General features: G+C 39.1%; 1 protein-coding gene across 10 annotated transcripts in view; it reads left to right on the top strand.

Moving 5' to 3' along the window:
* Positions 1–19,031, top strand: part of GHR (growth hormone receptor) — a 257,251-nt gene that overhangs the window by 87,666 nt on the left and 150,554 nt on the right. The gene's annotated exons all lie outside the window — the stretch shown is intronic.

Below are 19,031 nucleotides of genomic sequence, written 5' to 3'. Positions count from 1 at the left end.
GGAGAAAGAATGATTCTTTAGGACTCTGAAAACATAAACACAAATAGAAATTTAAAGCTGAAGAATCCAGTCAATAAAAAAGTGTTAAACTCTCCATTTGTCATGTGACTTATTCTTGGCATTCAAGGAGCCACAGGCTCTTGTGGTCTAATCTGGAAAGAGTCACTAACTCGCCGTGTCACCTTGGCCAATTGGTTGATCTCCTTGTGCTGTAGTGCTCAGTCCAGCTGCTGGATGGGATGAAAAAGCAAGACCTCACTGAAACCAGATGCTGCCTCTCTGAAAAGCTTTCAGCAATAAATAATATCGTATATACTTTGTTCCTGGCAGCAAGTACTGAACTGTTATAACCCCCTGTTTTCACTTGCTTCTAATTTTCTGGAAATTTCTCCTTTGGGCTTGAATTTTTCCATGCTTGTCCTCAGCCCAAAGCTTTTTGGAAAGCTTGACCAAAATTTCACTTAGCTATTTTTCCTGAATGATGGGAGAACAAGAGCAACGCATTGTTTTTTAGCTCATAAAATAAATTTTAGTTTTTCCTGGTATACCTCAGAAAAATAGCTGAGCCGCTACATTTAAGGCATTTAGTAAAAGAATCATGGTATAGTAAAGAATGCCTGCAAAGACAATTTTAGGTTGCTTAGTGTATTCTGTCTCTAAACAAGACCACACACAATCAGGACACATAAAAATTTCTAGTTTAATTTTAAAGATGGCCCAAAGCAGAGATTCCACATATTTTCTCAGTAACCCATCCCCAGTTCCCAGAAGCAACTTCAGCTACCATCGGTTGTCATCTTTCTTGACCACTTGCTTTATGTCTACAGGCCTGGTTTCTAAAAAGACTTCATGATTATGTGGTGGCATTGACATTTTGAATAAAATTGACTATGTCTTTCAGGTGGCCTTCAAGGAAGCCTTCTCTGATCATCATCCCTTCAGAATAGCTCTTACACATACATACATGTGTGATGTCTTCAGTGTGCTTCCTTACAATTCTGATAGCTCCATTATGGTGGGGCCATCTGTTTTACTCACCGTTGTTTCTGCAGCACTTAGCTTACTGCTCAACATATGGTAGAATCCATTGCTGATTGAATAAAATGGCCCTGGGTACAGTTGTTCTTGCTGGAATTTGTTCATAGATTTGTCCACTCCAACATACATTCATACATTCAACAAGCATCATTATCTACCTTATGCCAAAGCATTGCGGGAATCCATCTGTACTTTGACATATAGCACAGAAATTCTTAAGGATTTGTTACTTACGCAGTAAAACAAAAACAATTACATTATTTGGGCACTGTTACTGTACTTGTAATTGGAATATTGGGCTAATAAAGCCAAAGCCAATCCCGGGGAATTTATCACTTACTGAGCGTCTCTTATGGCCCGGCACTGTATGAGGTACTGAAAAGAGAGCAATCAGTAAGACAGTCTCTGCCAGGAAGTCCCTTACAGGTTCACAATAGCAAGAAGACAATACTGAAATAACTGTGATATAAGGTGGAGTAGTCAGGTGGGAGTCAAAAGCAAGAGAAAGATCACTGTACCACAAGATGCCTTGTGATTTTGTGCAAATCTCCAGAATCAGGAAACGTATTTCCTTTATGGTCAGAGGTCCCATGAGATAAGCAGTTATAGTTCCTCTCATGGCCACATCCTAAACTCCTCAATCCTACTAGCCTTGCACACTCTCTCCCTGCCTTCAACCATGAGAAAGTGGTCAAATCTATCAGTACTGGAAATAAACTAGAATGAAGCTCAAGCTCTTGACATCTAGGTCTTTAGGGTCATTATTATGTGCATAAGGACCCTAAGACCTCTTCATGCTTTTACCAGCATAGGTATGTTTTTGTCTCTACATTTCCTTGTTTTGCCCCGAGTTTGAAGAATATGTTGCAGTGCCCTAAGTGTGCACAATTATAGATGATTGAAGTGAGGACTGAGCTCCAGCCACGCCAATTTTCCTTCTGTTCCCTAATCCACCAAGCTGACTGTTCCCTTGCCTGGAATGCTTTGCCCTCAGATTTTGGCATAGCTGGCTCCTCTTGTCATCAGGTCTCAGCTCAACTGAAAGCTCTTCTGTGACCCCAATTACACGAGTAAGCCCTCTGCCCCCATTTCCATCACCCTATTATGCTTTCTTTATAGCATTTATTCCATCCGGTAGGTTTTTTTCCCAGTTATTTGGGGTTTTGTCAATTTTCTTTCACTAGAATGTCAGTTCCATGAAATAGGGAACCTTTACCACTGATTTTGAGTGCCCTGGAAAGTGTGTGGCATAGGATAGGCACTCACACATGCTTATTGAATGACTAATTGAATGTGTGAGTGGCTAGAGGCCGAGAGAAATGGCCTGCAGTCCTATTATGTTCTTTGCCAGAAGAAAACCTCTTGCAACAATATCAGCTGTTCTTGAGTTGCCTTTGCCTGAGCTCCAGCCCATTCCTCTCTCCTTATGCAGTGGTGGGCACTAGGAACATACATATCTATGCTTCTCAGATTAAAGGACAGCATCTTGGATGCAGATTCCCTGGAGGCTATACTGTTGAGGGCCATTATCTTTCAGGATTTAATTCATATTTCTCATTCTAGGCCTTTCAGGCAACTGATGCACTAGGTATAATTTAGAATAGTTGCCTCGGGTTTATAAAGCTATTTATGCTGTAGATCTTCTCTGAAACTTTTCCAGCACATTTTAAAAGCTCTACAGTTTCTCTTGCTAATGATTTTCGTCTGCCAAAGAGCTTGTCTAGTTAAAAAGCAGATCGCTGAAGACACTTTTGGCACATATTTTTTCATATTAAGTTGATTTTGTTTTATTTTTATTTTTATTTATTTATTTTTTGCTTTACTGGGAAAACCTGTTAAAAAAGGAAGAGAAAAAATTGACTTCTCTCTTTAAAAGTGAAGATGCTGCTTGGGCTGAGAGTTATAGTTATATAAAATGTATTTCTCTTATTCTTAACTGAATCAAAAATGGGACAAACAGTTTTTGAAAATAGTTTGGGTTGAAAAGGTTTTGGCATATTCATGGGTTCTCTCAGCTGCTTAAAAATAATTTTGAAAGACTTATTTGCATTCTCCAAATTAAAGATTTTGGCCAAAAGGAAATGCTAAAGTCATGGTTTTTCTCAGCTTGACTTTTTTGGGTGTTAGGAATTTATAAGCAGGATCTTTTTCAAGGGGGAACATAGATGGGACCTTTGTACAAAGTCACTGGGCCAAAATAAACAATCCATTGTTTCATAGTTTTGTACTGCAAATAGGAAAACATCCCTATCATTATTCTATTAAGGGGACACAGATTACCAGATTTGTAAGAAAAGGCCAGCAGTTGATTGAGCCACTTTTTGTGTAAAGGGTGGTACACAGTGACTGCCAAATTTCTGTCAACACAAAAAAATATTCATATATCAAAAAAAATTTTTTTCTCATCTATTATGTAAGAAACTCTTGCATGTTAGTACTTACCAGAAGAAACTTTCTGTTTTCAGCAATCTGTTGAAAAATCTTGATCAAAGGCATTTTCTATTTGGAGCTTAAAAGTGACAATGTAAATACAGATAAATTCAGTCTTACCATCATTTTACTGCTCTTCCACTCTGGCAACAATATTAGCTATGGTGGTCAACATAAAGCTGCTAGATATAAAAACATTTTTCTCTGATCTTGAAATGACAAGTCCAAAAGCCCCCTCCACTACTCCCAACTCATCCTACAAAAGAAATTGTCTAATTATCACTCTTTTCTGCTGCCAAGGTGGGTTGTCATTGTTGGGCAACTTTTCTCACTCCCAAGTTTATTTGTCCCTTTATAAGAAAGAGGATCAAAACCCAAAGCTGTGCACCTTTTGGAGAAATGTTGGCTGTGCTTTTGTTCAACCAAACTTCCTTTACTGGAAGAGAAAAAGAACATTTTAACAGGGCTCATGTTTTTAAGGGCATTATGCAAGATAATAGAGGAGGCAGAGATGAGGTCTTGCTTCCAAAGTGTGGGATCTGTTTCCCTTTGGGCACTGAGCAATGAGGGGGGCAGAACTGAAAAGCTCTAGATCATTTTTAAATTGATTTTGTTTTGTAAACCACATGATCACATTTATCAGGCACATTTTCCAATAAGAAGCAGGGTCAGTGTAACACCAAATATATTTATTAAGCCTCTCATGTCCAAAGGGCATTGATAGTTTGGTAGAGAGAAGACAGTTTACACCTCACTATCCTAGACAGGCCATGATAAACTGAGTGAGGTCAGTAATAAAGGACAACGGAACTACAGAGCAAGAAAAATCCCTCCTGTTTCAGTGGTTGAGGACAGTTTTCATGAGGGAAGAGACAGTTGGGGTGGACCTGGAGAGCTTGATGTATCTCACAAGATGAAAGGAGCTGCAGTGTGGGGGGAAGGGAAAATAAAGGGTGTGCCAGGTAATATTGAACATATTGAGTAAGACTTTGGGCCAGTCCATACAGCAAAGTTAATGAAGTTGGGTGTAAAGGGGAATATAGCTTGAAAAATGGACCAGGACCAGTTGCTTGGGGCCTTGATTGTCAGCTAAGGGCTCAGGGTCCTAAGCAATGGGAAATCATTAAAGAATATTAAACAAGAAAATGTCATGTTTGGAAATAGACTTTCGATTCCTGGCAGCAAAGTGAATGTTGGATTGGAGACAGAAGAGTTGGACAACAGGGAGACTAATGAGGACTATGTGATAATAGTCCCCAAAATGAGCAAAGACATAAATCCACTCTTATATGTGATTACAATAAAACCTCTTCACAGTTAAGTTAGTGTCTTTCAAAGGAGTAGTACCTATTTAGAACACGAATTAAGTGGAACAATTCAGTGGAGTTTCATTGTAATGGGATTTAGTTTGATGGTCCAACTGTGGAATTAGGAATGATATCAAATGATGTTGCAGATCACAGTCAGCTGATAAACACTGTAAGATATATTCAAATATATACATCAGAACACATTTCCCTTTACTTGTTAAAATTCTGGCCGTCTCATTAGTACCTGCAGCGTTGAAGATTGCAAGGCTGTTTGTCTTTACCAGCAGTAAAGGCAGCTCTGGCCCTTTCTCATTTTCTCCAATGACAAGATGTCTGAGTCCTGAAGGTGAATGTGTCCAGCAAATTTTGAATATGACAGCCTTCATGAGAGTGGGTGTTGCATGCTGTGTGTGACCGAAGCCCACTGTCATAGACACTGCCTAACTCGTATGTTACTCAATTCCTGGTCCATCTGAGGCCTCAGCAGGTTTCAGATCCGCAGTAGAAATATCCCATTTGCCTAAGGTGAGTTTATAAAATATATTCACTCTTTTTTTTATTATGTTATGTTTATCACCATACATTACATCATTAGTTTTTGATGTAGTGTTCCATGATTCATTGTTTGTGCATAACACCCAGTGCTCCATGCAGAACGTGTCCTCTTTAATACCCATCACCAGGCTAACCCATCCCCCCACCCCCCTCCCCTCTAGAACCCTCAGTTTGTTTCTCAGAGTCCATCGTCTCTCATGGTTCATCTCCCCCCCCCCGATTTCCCCCCCTTCGTTCTTCCCTTCCTGCTATCTTCTTCTTTTTTTTTTTTTAACACATTATGTATTATTTGCTTCAGAGTTACAGATCTGTGATTCAACAGTCTTGCGCACTTCACAGCATTCACCATAGCACATACCCTCCCCAATGTCCATCACCCAGCCACCCCGTCCCTCCCACCCCCCACCACTCCAGCAACCCTCAGTTTGTTTCCTGAGATTAAGAATTCCTCATAAAATATATTCACTCTTGTCATCCCTTCTATCCCTAAGATAAGATCTAGGATTTTTTTTTGGATCTATAATTTTAAAATATCCCCTTATTAACTAAAAATGGAGCCAAAAATGATTCTCAGGACCAAAAGAAAAATGAACAAATGGGGCGACCCCTCGGTCCACCTTACCAGCTTTATTACACAGGCCCCATCTTCCTCACCTGAACGAAGCAAAATATAAAATTAGCACTAAACAGGCTGCAAACTACAACACAACTAAAAATGTGATGGAAGAAGAAAAGTTGTGGGGTAATTCAGTTTTAGAAATGATGGGGAAGACTCAGACAGTCAAACATTTGTGAATGAATGGGGACACTCAACCTCTGTAATGAGTGACATGGAAGAAAATGTCCACACTGTCTTCTAGTTAATAGCTATTGTCAGGCTGGCTAAAAGGGACAAGACGAGCCATAATGTAACTCAGAGTGACAACTATAGTTGGTGTTATCTATTGCATACTTTGCCTTTTTGCTATAAAATAAGTACCATATTAAATATAGAAAATAAAAAGTCTTTACCTGTTCGGGGAAAAAAATGAAATGTAAAGTCACAGGACTTTTAAATTTTCTAAATACTGATGCAACTCAGTTGGGGCTATAGAAATTACTACTGGTGCCAAATCTTCTATTAACATACAAGGAGTGCCAGTCTTGCACGAGCTCTGTCATATTTAGAGATAGATTGTTGGCATAAACTAAATCATCTGTCCTCTTGGTTTTTATCCTTTCAATAAGAAGAATAGCTAAATAGAGTGTTTTTTAGATAAACAGTTGAAGCTTCTCGGGTCAATTCTGTGGAAAATGTTTGCGAAGGCTATTACTATGAGACATGCAGAATAAATATATAGGGAAATACTTCTGCATATATTAAACTATAAATGGAAGCCTATTTGGAATGATTATATTTTTTAAGAGTAAAATCCTTTTATTGAAGCCACTGATTCTCTTTCTAAGGAAATCTCAGCAGGAGCTTCTGAGTTCATTCTCAGTGGTTACTGCAGCAGGAAAAGAAAATGAATTATGGAATTTCTCAGGATATTTTCTGCAATCACTTGAGACCATGAACATGGCATTCTGGTGCTTTTGCACTTAGGCACTGAGATGACCACAGATGTGTGAAGCTCATCCTGGATCATCACATTACAGGGCTTCTGCCTGGGCTATCCTTTTATGGTTACTGTATTATTATTTTGATGTTTCTCAACCAACTGAAACACATTGTAGTGTGTGAAATGTTTTGGTTCTTGTTTTAATGGGTATTTGCTAGCAGGTTTCACAGTGGTCCACTTGCGTAAAATGAACCATCCTTGGCACACCCATTTGTTGCAATTTACCATGACCAAACGAGTCACCCTGGTCCAGCTTACCTAGGACTTATGGATCGTGTTTGTGACTTTCAGGGAGAGAGATTGAGAACCATTTGCTAATCATTGTGCCCGAAATCGGAGTTTTTCATTAGAGTACTGAAGTGCTTAAATTAGCTTGCTTTTTGAGACTAGTGAAAAATATAGCTTTTTTTTTTCTTTTTTGCATTAATCAGACGCGCTGGCACCGGAATTCTGGGAAGCCAGTCACAGGACCTAGCCTGTTGCAGCATCTCATGTGATTCGCTGTTCTTCTTGGAAGGTCCACTCTGTGGCTTTCCTCTGGAATCTATGAAGAAAATGTTCCTCAGCCTAGAAACGGGGATTGAGAAATCTCCCCCTTCTTGTCATATAACACTATGTCTGGTAAGGGTGAGCCATTGAGCCATGAGGGTGGGTAGTTGGATATGGGGGTGACAGTCATGGATTCAGTGACTGGAACTCACCTGAAGAACCATTCCAGTCCTCCCCTGTCAGTGTTGTCCAGGAGTAGATGCGCTCCACAAACTTCTCTTTATCAGAACCTCTCTTTATCTTTCTATCTGTATAAATTTGTAGGGGCTTGTTATTTTTGACTCTGAGCAAGGCAGTAGATTTAGAGCTCTCTAATACTGTTATTTTTTTAATGTGCTAAGGATTCTACAATAAACCTCCATGGAACTGTCACCCAGATGAATACATCAAACATAAACAACTTTTGCACAGGCGCTTCCCAGCTACTATTTGTGAAGAAACAAATTATATAGTTCTCAGTTTTGCCTTTCTCAGTCTCACCCTACTCTCTGCTACCCCAGAGGAACAGCTGTCATGTGTTGACATTTGTACAGTCCTGTTTTTATACTTCTAAATTTATATATTTACATATAAGAAACATGCTTGTTATATGCATGAAACACAAATTATTTGTGTATTTTAAAAGGCTCGTGTATTTTACTTTCAATGTGGAATGTGGTATTCTGGCAATTACTATTTTACTGTCAAACATTTTGTTTTCAGAATTTATGTTGTTATATTACCCTTGTTCGTTTTTTTAAAAATTGCTGTATATTACTCCCATCTTAGGAAAATATCACAATTTATCCATTCCCATACTGATCAGAATTTAAATTGATTCCATTTTTTTACTAAAATAAATTATACCGAGATAAATACTGAAATAAATATCCTTTTACATTTCCCTTAGGACACATATAATAGAGGTTTTCTGGAGTATATATCAGTGGACTTGCCACGTCATAGGATATGTGCATTTCACGTTTGGTAGACATTATGAGATTGTTCTCCAAAGTGCTCATTCCAGTTTACACTCCTGCAGGCAGTATATGAGAATCCTCACTTCCCCAGGTCCTTGCTCATACTCATTATCAGATTTAATTTTGTGTGGGTTGGTGGATATGAATCACCATCTCATTGTTTTAGTTTTCATTACTCTAATTCATAAAATTGGACATCATTTTTATAGGGCCATTAGGGTTTCCTCCTCTCTGAATTATCTATTTCTACTCTCTTTTTTTTGATTGATTTTTAGAGAGAGAGAGAGCGCACACACACACATGCACATGGGAGAGGGGCAGAGGGAGAGAGAGAATCTCAAGCAGACTCTCCGCTGAGCATGGAGCCTGATGTGGGGCTCAATTCCATGACTCTGAGATCATGACCTGAGCCAAAATCAAGAGTTGGTCACTTAACCAACTAAACCACACAGGCGCCCCTCTTTCTACTCTTTATTCTTTTATTGTCTGTTTTCTTTATTGATTTACAGAAACGTGTAAATGTGTATGTTCTCAATGTATGTGTTTATATTTCATATATATAACTAATACTTTGTCATAGTGTTGAAAATTCTGCATCCCATCTGTTGATTGCATTTTAACTTTTTTCATGTCATCTTTCAACACAGATAATTTTTAAATTTTGACATCATTAGATTTCTTTTATTATTCTGCTTTTTGTGCCTTGCTTAAGAAATCACTTTCTTGGGTGCCTGGGTGGCTCAGTTGGTTAAGTGACTGCCTTCGGCTCAGGTCATGATCCTGGACTCCTGGGATCGAGTCCCACATCGGGCTCCCTGCTCAGCAGGGAGTCTGCTTCTCCCTCTGACCCTCTTCCCTCTTGTGTGCTCTATCTCTCATTCTCTCTCTCAAATAAATAAATAAAATCTTTAAAAAAAAATTAAAAAAATTAAAAAAAAGAAATCACTTTCTCCTCCATGGTTATATTATATATAAATTCCTCCTATACTCTACATTGCTTTAATTTACTTCTCAAAGTTTTGTTTTAAATGTGTAGACTTTTGAGTTTACATGGAGTTAATTTGTGTGTGTGGTGTCAAGCATGGATCTGTTTTTATTCCATACAAAAGCAAGTTGCCCCAGTACCATTTACTGAGCAGCTCCATTCTTTCTCCCTTATTTGTATTGCCTTCTCAGTTGTGTACTAGGATCTCACATATGCTTTGGACCTTTCAAGACTTTTTTTCTGTTGATCTCAACTTTCCTATCCTTACAAGGTACCATGTCACGTAAATAGTATACTTTTATAATAAGCATTTTTTCTTGTACTGCATAATAGTGAGAATGCTTCAAAAGTTTCATTTTAGGTATGCCATTAGGTAAAGATTTTTGGGTGACATATTTTTGTCAGATTCAGAAAACCCTGGATTTCTAGTTTATTAAGAGTTTCTCATAAGTGTTAAATTATAAACAGTGGTCTTCTGCATAGTAGAATAATCATTTGATTACCTCTTTAAAATTATTAATGCAGTAGATTATATTTCTGTATCTTACTGATATTGAGCTATCCTTACATTCCTTGTCTAACTGTTACTGAACAGGATGTTTTATTGTATTATCTTTTGGGGGTTTTTTTCCCCCCAGAAAGTCTTAAAGCGTATTTTGGCAGACTTGCTTTTTATAGGTATTGATTTAAATAATTACTTTTCAGAAATGTTTCTTTGCAAAGCTAAAAATACAAAGATTTTCTTTCATTTTTTTTTAAATATAGTTATTAGCTAGCATTAAGGATTCTCCATTTCTGCCTACTGAGAAAAAACATCCACAGAACATAAGTCTATAACATCTCCTCTTTCTATTCCTAAACAATGCAAGGCGTGTCACTTTTCCAAGAGTATGATTATGCTCAGCTTCTCTCTTCCTTCCTAGAGTCTGTGGTGGGTGTGACCTTCTCACTCCTCCCTGATGTGGTACCCCCCACAACCATGCTGATTTTTAAGGCAGCAGAAGGCTGCAATGACCACATTGTTGATGGTTACCCTATACCCATGTACTCCTCTACCCCTCAGTCGGGCTGCTCACTGCCACATAAAGCAACATTAGTGTTCCCATTTGACACAGATTATCTATCCTTCTCCCAAACAAAGCAGAAAATCTGACACATCTTAATTGTTCTTTGAGATAATCTCACCTATTTTCCTTGTTTTTATTGTGTAAAATTTTCTTTTACCGTTTTTGACCAGTAGAAAATGTGGCCCACATTGTTTTTACAAAGAATATTTAGTTGAATTGGCTATCAGGCTTTACCTTTGTTTTTCTTCACCGTTTATTTAGTCATCTAATAAATCCATATTGCATGTCTTCTATTGGTCTGCCATAGTTATTGGTGCTTGGAAATATAGCAGTGAAGAGAGAGGACAAAATCTCTGAACTCATATAATTGACATTGTAGTAAGAGGAGATAAAGAAAAACCAGTAAACAAGTAAATATATGACATATCAAAGATAAGTGCTATGGAGAAAAATGAGATACAAGAGTTATTATTGATCTAGGTTGTCAGGAAAGAGCTCAAAGATGAAGTGATATTTCAATGGGTACTTGATGGAAGTCTTGGTGAAAAGTATCCCAGGCAGAGGGAATAGCATATGCTATATGAGGTCTTCAAAAAACATCAAAAAGTCAGTGTTGTTGGAGCAGAATGGTAGATGGAGGCAGAGATAGTGATTGATGGTGGCGGAGAGGGTCAAGGGAGATGAAGTAGTCTTTCAGACCACTGTAAGCACTTTGGCATTTACTGTAAGTGAGATGGGATGCCATCTGAGGGTCTTGAACAAAAAACTGACATGTTCTTGTTTTAGCAAGATCTTGATGGGTGGCTTATATATTTGGGGGGAAAGGGGTTTCAATACTGGGAGCATGTAGACTAATTAAGAAACTATTATAATTATCCAGATAAGAAATATTGGTGACTTGGATGAGGAAGATAGAGATAACAAGAAGTGATCACATTCTGGATCTAATTTGAAGGTATATCTGAGAGAATTATTTGATAGATTGGTTTTCATGGTATGACCGAAAGGCCTGAGAATCTGGAAGGATGAAGGTGATATTGACTGAAATGACCAGGCCTGTGGAATGAGCAGGTTAGAAGGGTAAAATAAAAAGTTTGTTTATAGATTTATAAGTTTGATATTCCTATTAAATACCCAAAGGGATTATTTAGTCAATTGGATTATGAGCCTGTAGTTCAAGGAAGAGTTTTGTATTAAAGTTATATATTTGGAGAACATAATCATATAGATATTAATGACATATTACTGAATGAAATCACCTAGGGAATAAGTGTATGTAGAGAAAAGAAGAGAGGAGGTTAAGTACTGGGGGGGTGGGGAGGGATTCCAATGTTATGTGGTTCAGAAAATGAAGAGGACCCAGCAAAGTAGACCAAGAATTAATGGAGAATAGTGTCCAAATACCAAATTAAGATAGTGTTTCAAAGAGTGATCCATTATGTTGTATGTTAATAACTCAAATGAGATGATTAAGAAGTAACCACTTAATCTCAGGAAACAAACTGCAGGTTGCTGGAGTGGCGGGGGTTGGGAGGGATGGGGTGGCTGGGTGATAGACATTGGGGAGGGTATGTGCTATGGTGAGCGCTGTGAAGTGTGCAAGACTGTTGAATCACAGATCTGTAACTCTGAAGCAAATAATACATAATGTGTTAAAAAAAAAAGAAGAAGAAGGAAAAGATAGCAGGAGGGGAAGAATGAAGGGGTGAAATCAGAAGGGGAGACGAACCATGAGAGACTATGGACTCTGAAAAACAAACTGAGGGTTCTAGAGGGGAGGGGGGTGGGGGGATGGGTTAGCCTGGTGATGAGTATTAAAGAGGGCACGTTCTGCATGGAGCACTGGGTGTTATATGCAAACAATGAATCATGGAACGCTACATCAAAAACTAATGATGTAATGTATGGTGATTAACATAACATAATAAAATAAAATTTAAAAAAAAAGAAGTAACCACTAGATTTAGCAATGTGAAATCATTAGTGGCCAGAACAAAAGCTATTTCATTGGGTGATGGAGGTTAAGGCCTGGTTTGAATGGGTTTAGAAAGGTGGACAAAGAGGAATTGAAAATAAGAGTCTAATGCAATTCTTTTGAGAAGTTTGCTTTAAATGGAAAGCCGAGACCTGTCAGAATGGCTAAAATTAACAAGTCAGGAAACAACAGATGTTGGCGGGGATGTGGAGAAAGGGGAACCCTCCTACACTGTGGGTGGGAATGCAAGCTGGTGCAGCCACTCTGGAAAACAGTATGGAGGTTCCTCAAAAAGTTGAAAATAGAGCTACCATACGATCCAGCAATTGCACTCCTGGGTATTTACCACAAAGATACAAATGTAGGGATCCGAAGGGGTACGTGCATCCTGATGTTTATAGCAGCAGTGTCCACAATAGCCAAACTGTGGAAAGAGCCAAGATGTCCATTGACAGATGAATGGATAAAGAAGAGGTGGTATATATACACAATGGAATATTATGCAGCCATCAAAAGGAATGAGATCTTGCCATTTGCAACGACATGGATGGAACTGGAGGGTGTTATGCTGAGCGAAATAAGTCAATCAGAGAAAGACATGTATCATATGACCTCACTGATATGAGGAATTCTTAATCTCAGGAAACAAACTGAGTGTTGCTGGAGTGGTGGGGGGTGGGAGGGATGGGGTGGCTGGGTGATAGACATTGGGGAGGGTATGTGCTATGGTGAGCACTATGAATTGTGCAAGACTGATGAATCACAGATCTGTACGTCTGAAACAAATAATGCAACATATGTTAAGAAAAAAGAAAAGAAGATAGCAGGAGGGGAAGAATGAAGGGGAGTAAGTCGGAGGGGGAGATGAACCATGAGAGACGATGGACTCTGAGAAAGAAACTCAGGGTTCTAGAGGGGAGGAGGGTGGGGGGATGGGTTAGCCTGGTGATGGGTATTAAAGAGGGCACATTCTGCGTGGAGCACTGGGTGTTATGCACAAACAATGAATCATGGAACACTACATCAAAAACTAGTGATGTCATGTATGGTGATTCACATAACAATAAAAAATTATTAAAAAAATAAATGGAAAGCCGAGAAATGGATCAATAACTACAGGGATAATAACTGGAATGGTTGGGAGAGAACTTTTTTTAAAAGACCTTCAGTATATATTTAAAATGATTCTTGTCTTCTTGCAAAAATAGTTCCTTTAGTCATTATTTAAATTAGACTCTTGGGGCGCCTGGGTGGCTCAAGTCAGTTAAGTGTCTGACTCTTGATTTCAGCTCAGGTCCTGATCTCAGGGTCATGAGATCGAGCCCCATCACTCACTCCATGCTGAACACGGAGCTTGCTGAGATTCTCTCTCTCCCTTTCCCTCTGCCCCTTCCCCCCAACCCCACTCACACTCACTCACTCTCTCAAAAAAAAAAAAAGTTAGAATCTTCACGTAGTAAACTGTTTTTATATGGCCCCCTGTCCCCTGCCCAGCACAAGACTCAGTGACAGTTAGCTAGATATATCAGATTCTAAATGGATGGTTATTTCTCTAACACTGGAAGGTTTTCATTTGTGTTTTGGCATTTGTTGTTCCTGATGGAAAATCTTCTACTGGCCTGTTTGAAATCCCTAGTGGATAATCTGCCTCTTATCTGAAGTCCCTTTAAAGAGTTTTTCTTTATCCTGATGCCCTATTGTGTATTTAAATATGGTATATTTATTTTTATTTATAATCCTCAGTGACTACTGTGGGTTTTTAATCTAAAAACTCATTCCGTTCTTTTAATTTTATGAAATTATCAATAAAACCCTTTCCAAAACTGATTCTTGCAGTTGAATTAAATTCTCTCCTAGAATTCCCATCATATGTGTGTTGGAACTCTTCAGTCTGCCCTCCATGGCTTATAATTGCACTTTCATGTTTTCCAGTCCTAGTGTCTTAGTTTAAAAAAAAAAACAACAAATAAACCTACCATTGCTAGTAGTTGGCATAGAGGAGGAAGTTCAAAGTGTAAACCCACAGTGCCATGTTGGCCAGAACCAAGTTTCATGTGAAGAAACTGTCTTAGTCCCCTCCCCTCCCATCTCCAATTGTCTGAGTCTATTCTGCGTGCTAGAACAGAAATCCCATAGACTGAGTGGTTTATAAACAACAGAAATTTATTTCTCACAATGTTGGAGCCTGAGAAGTGTAAGATCAAGTTGCTCAAGGTCAGCAGCTGCCATCTTTAGTGAAGGCCCACTTCCTGGCTCATAGACAGCTGTCTTCACTGTGCCCTCACCTGGTGGAAGGGTAGAGGATGTTCTCTGGGACCACTTTTATAAGGACACTAATCCCATTCATTACCTGATCACCTCCTACAAGGCCCCACCTCCAAATACCACACTGAGGACAAGGTTGCAACATACGAATTGGGGCAGGGAGTATGAACATTCAGCCTTATAGCACCATTCTATTTGTTTAAATAAGCCAACAAACAAAGCTGGGTTTGACCCACTAAAATGATCCTACAGTGTAATAGGTCGTGACTCACAGTTTGAAAAACACTGTATTGAATGGCCAGTAATAGGAATATGAGGGAATATTAATTAGTGCAGCCATTAAATTTTATATTCACAGTTTTTATGTGTTTTGGGGGGGTGGCTGGACAGGGGGTATTATGCTCTTTTAGCTAGCAAGGAAGAGGATGCTTCCATGTAAGTCCATGTAATGGGGATTTACTATAATGACATCAGATCTGTTGCTGTGCATAGCCATTCTCATGTTTCTCTATCTCAATATATCATGGGTCCTTCATGGGTCCCCTTTTGTAATATCCTCAAGCTCCCTATCCTCTTGCAACTTCTCTAGGCTGATAAAATCTGTTCGGGTCACCCAACATTTAATGTCAAGTATTTCCTGTTAGTCAGCCCTTGGTATTAGGACCTTATTCTCAATCTAATCAGTGCATATTAGCTAAGCCAGGTTGACTTCATTTGAATCCACAAAGAATTGCTAAAAGCTGAATTTCCTAGAAAAAGTGACAATCTAATTGACAGGTACTTATGAGACACTAACATTAAATGGAAAAAAAGAAAAAGAAAAAAAAGAAGAGACAGCTTTTTGTATAGGGTCTGTTTTCAACTGTCTTTAGAAATTCTATTGGAAAGAGAATGACAGAAAAGGAATTCATAATTTGTTTTACATTGCATTAATACTTACCAAGCTTCCACATAAGTACTGTGCATTTAAAATCAGAAAAATACAATTGGCTTCGGGAAAAACAGTCATTTTGCAAACTAGCGTCACGTACTCCTACTCTTGATTTAGCTCATCTTCTTGGTACAAATATGAAATGTCTGTGAATAAAACTGTGTTTAAAGCAGAAAGCCTAATGCTTGTCCCACTAGCACCATTTCAGAATATATTACTTAGTATTCAATTTGGTTTGGGGAAGCTGGGTGCCAAAACCTGGAAAAATATAACCCACTAAGAGGACAGGCTCCTTTTCCTAATTTCCTACCCTTCCCTGCTCTAATTTGTATAACCAGTGTGTATTATCTCTTTTTATTAACTTGTGGTTTGGAAACTTTGTTTGGGATGGGGTGGAATAGATTGTCACCTGTTTTCTTATTAGATCAAAATATTTCTGTTTGACTAGAAATTTTCTGTGGCCTTAATCACTCTCCAAATAAAACCATTCACAAGTTCTAAAGTAAAAAATACTTCTGGTTCCAGCACACTAACAGGATTTATAACTCATTAAAAATAAATAGAAAGAAAGAAAGGAAGGAAGGAGGAAGGAAGGAAGGAAGAAAGAAAAGAAAAGAAAAGAAAAGAAAGGAGGGCCTAGCTTTTCAAACTCATAAAAAAGCCCTAGGGCGCCTGGGTGGCTCTGTTGGTTAAGCGACTGCCTTCGGCTCAGGTCATGATCCTGGAGTCCTGGGATCGAGTCCTGCATCGGGCTCCCTGCTCAGCGGGCAGTCTGCTCCTCCCTCTGACCCTCTTCCCTCTTGTGTTCACTATCTCTCATTCTCTCTCTCAAATAAATAAATAAAATCTTTAAAAAAAAAAAAGCCCTATCAGAATATTATGCATTCAGGTAAATTTTCTTTCTTTGTAGGTATTAAGGATAAAATTTCAGCCTTTATTTTTATACAAGTCCTGTGTGATTACTCTTTCCCACTACTCTTACAGTTGAGCCTAAAAAAATAGGTGAAAATGAGCTGGGTCAGAAAATCACTGCTAGTTGATCCTTCGCTAGTGTTCAAACCCACATTATCTATGATCCTACTTCATAATGAGTTCCAGAAGTGTTCCTCAGATCTAGGTAGCTCTCCTGTGTGTGTGTATCTGGTGATCCAGCACATCAACATCCAAGCCAGCAGAGTGGAGAAGGGGAAGCGGAGGGGACGTGCATTTCCCTGAAAGATGCACTTGCCACTTCTGCTCACATCCTCCCAGCCAGAACTGAGTCATGTGACCAGAGTTCACTGCAAGGTTGGCTGTGAAATGTCTTCTTGCACTGGATTCTATTACTAATTGGAAGTAGAGTGAGTGACTATTGAGCACAACTAGTAACTGTGAGATCACCTTATAGACTGAAATGAATCCTGTGGACAAGGCAAGTCATTTGCATTTTATTCAGAAGGGTGTCATAATTGTAATTGTGTTTCAAAACATAATTTTTGTGTGAAAAATAGACTGGGGGGAGCCTTAGTGGGTGTTAAGAGGACATTCCAGTCCAAGTGGGACAGAGTGGCAGGGACTTGGTGTAGCAGTAAAGAGGATAAAAGGGGGTAAAATGAATTCAAAAGCTGCTGATGTTGACAGATGTAATGGGGGCCGAGAAGGTGGACAGCCAGGTAACTCCTTGGTTTCTGGCTTGTGTTGCAAACGCTGCAGGAGCACCAGGTTGAGGAATGACGTGTTTCTGAACCCCTGAATTCAGCTTTGGAAATGTGCTTTGGGGACATCTGTCAGGCTGTTTCTACACATCCAGATATGATTTCAAAATAAATTAACCTCCAATTCACAATCAGTGAGACTCATATCTAGTCATTGTTAATTAACTTACTCAAATGAATGTTCCCCTGTGAGGGTTTCTTATATTACAGGACTTTGTGTGGATGACATGTCACAGAATAGTTTATCGTGTACAAACACAGAAAAGCCAGCCAGGCAGAAGGGAGTTTTAACCAACAAAAGATCTTGCTAAATCTGGCTGTGGCCATAAATCATGAGCAGCCTTCTTGTATTGATAGTATGGACAGCATTGTTGGTCACACACAGGAATGTTAGTCATATAGCCTTGCGTTTATCATAACTCAGGCCACACTCAGTGATGGCAATCATCAAGATTGTTCTAACCATGTGAAGAGCAGCAAAAAATATGGCAAAGCTCCAGAGCTAGAAAGCAGTCATTTTGTTTCTTGTGCTGTTTGTGTACATAATTCACTAAATGTTTAATGTTTTGCTCCTTTTGTTGACTTGTGATTTTTTTTATAGAGAGACCTACTTCCCTTTATTACAAGCTAATTAAAAAGAAAAAAGCGCATAATCTAATTGTTGCATCCTCCTGCCCAGTTAACCAAAATATCCTACTAATGAGATAAATATCCAGTTAGTATGTAGGTGGTACTGACCATTTTCTAGTCTACTGCTTTGTACTGCTGATACCATGGTTAAACATTTACAGTTAATAGTGTTAAGATTTCCGATGGGCACTAATGTTTTGGAATTCATTCATCCGTCATTTAACAAATATTCGAAGTGCTACACCCTGGGCACTTGGGAGACTTCAGTGCATTACAAGTGAAAACAGCAGATGGATGCCTCTGCCCTCTGAGAGCTGTCATTCTGGCACTCCCGAAAGAGGCCATGGGATTAGAGTTAGTTACACCCATCACTCTCTTCAACCTGTCCAACTCATGGTCTTTGTCAAATTCTAATGTTTGGCTGCCTTCTCCTCTGGTCCGGCTGGCTCTGTTATGATGGTGTGATGGGTCTCACGAGGCTCCAGCCCAGGCCTGGCCTTCACTTCAGTTGGCAGAACCCAAAGAAGTTCTGGGCAAAGTTCAATGGGGGGCGGGGCAGGGAGGGGCTGTCATGTGAGGCAATGAGTTGTGTGCTTTCATCTACTCTTCTGGTACCAGGGGTGCCTGCATGCGCATAAATGAGTGTGTGTGTGTGTGTGTGTGTGTGAGAGAGAGAGAGAGAGAGAACAGGAGAGAATATAATTGATTTGGGGAGGGTTTTGCCACAGTATATAAGTGAGAGCAGCAAGACTGAGAAGCTAAAGATTAAGACATGCTAAGCAGTGACCAAGAAATTCACCATATTCCACCTTCAACCCTACCTTCTCTGACAGATTTTAACCAAATTAGTGTAATAGGGTCTGCTTGCACGCATGACTGAATGAAAAAGGAAATTTAAACACTTCTTGCTGTAAAGCCCAGAGGAAACCATACGAAAATCCAGCTTCTATTTCAGGAATATCTGCCGGACTATTGGTTAGTGTGCCTTTCTTTTTAACTTTGGTTAAAAGGCTGAGAACTCATTTATTCCACAAAAAGTTCA

Source organism: Zalophus californianus, chromosome 5, assembly GCF_009762305.2.
Source record: "Zalophus californianus isolate mZalCal1 chromosome 5, mZalCal1.pri.v2, whole genome shotgun sequence".
NCBI classification, from domain to species: Eukaryota; Metazoa; Chordata; class Mammalia; order Carnivora; family Otariidae; genus Zalophus; species Zalophus californianus.
This window is presented reverse-complemented; position numbering and strand designations above follow the sequence as displayed.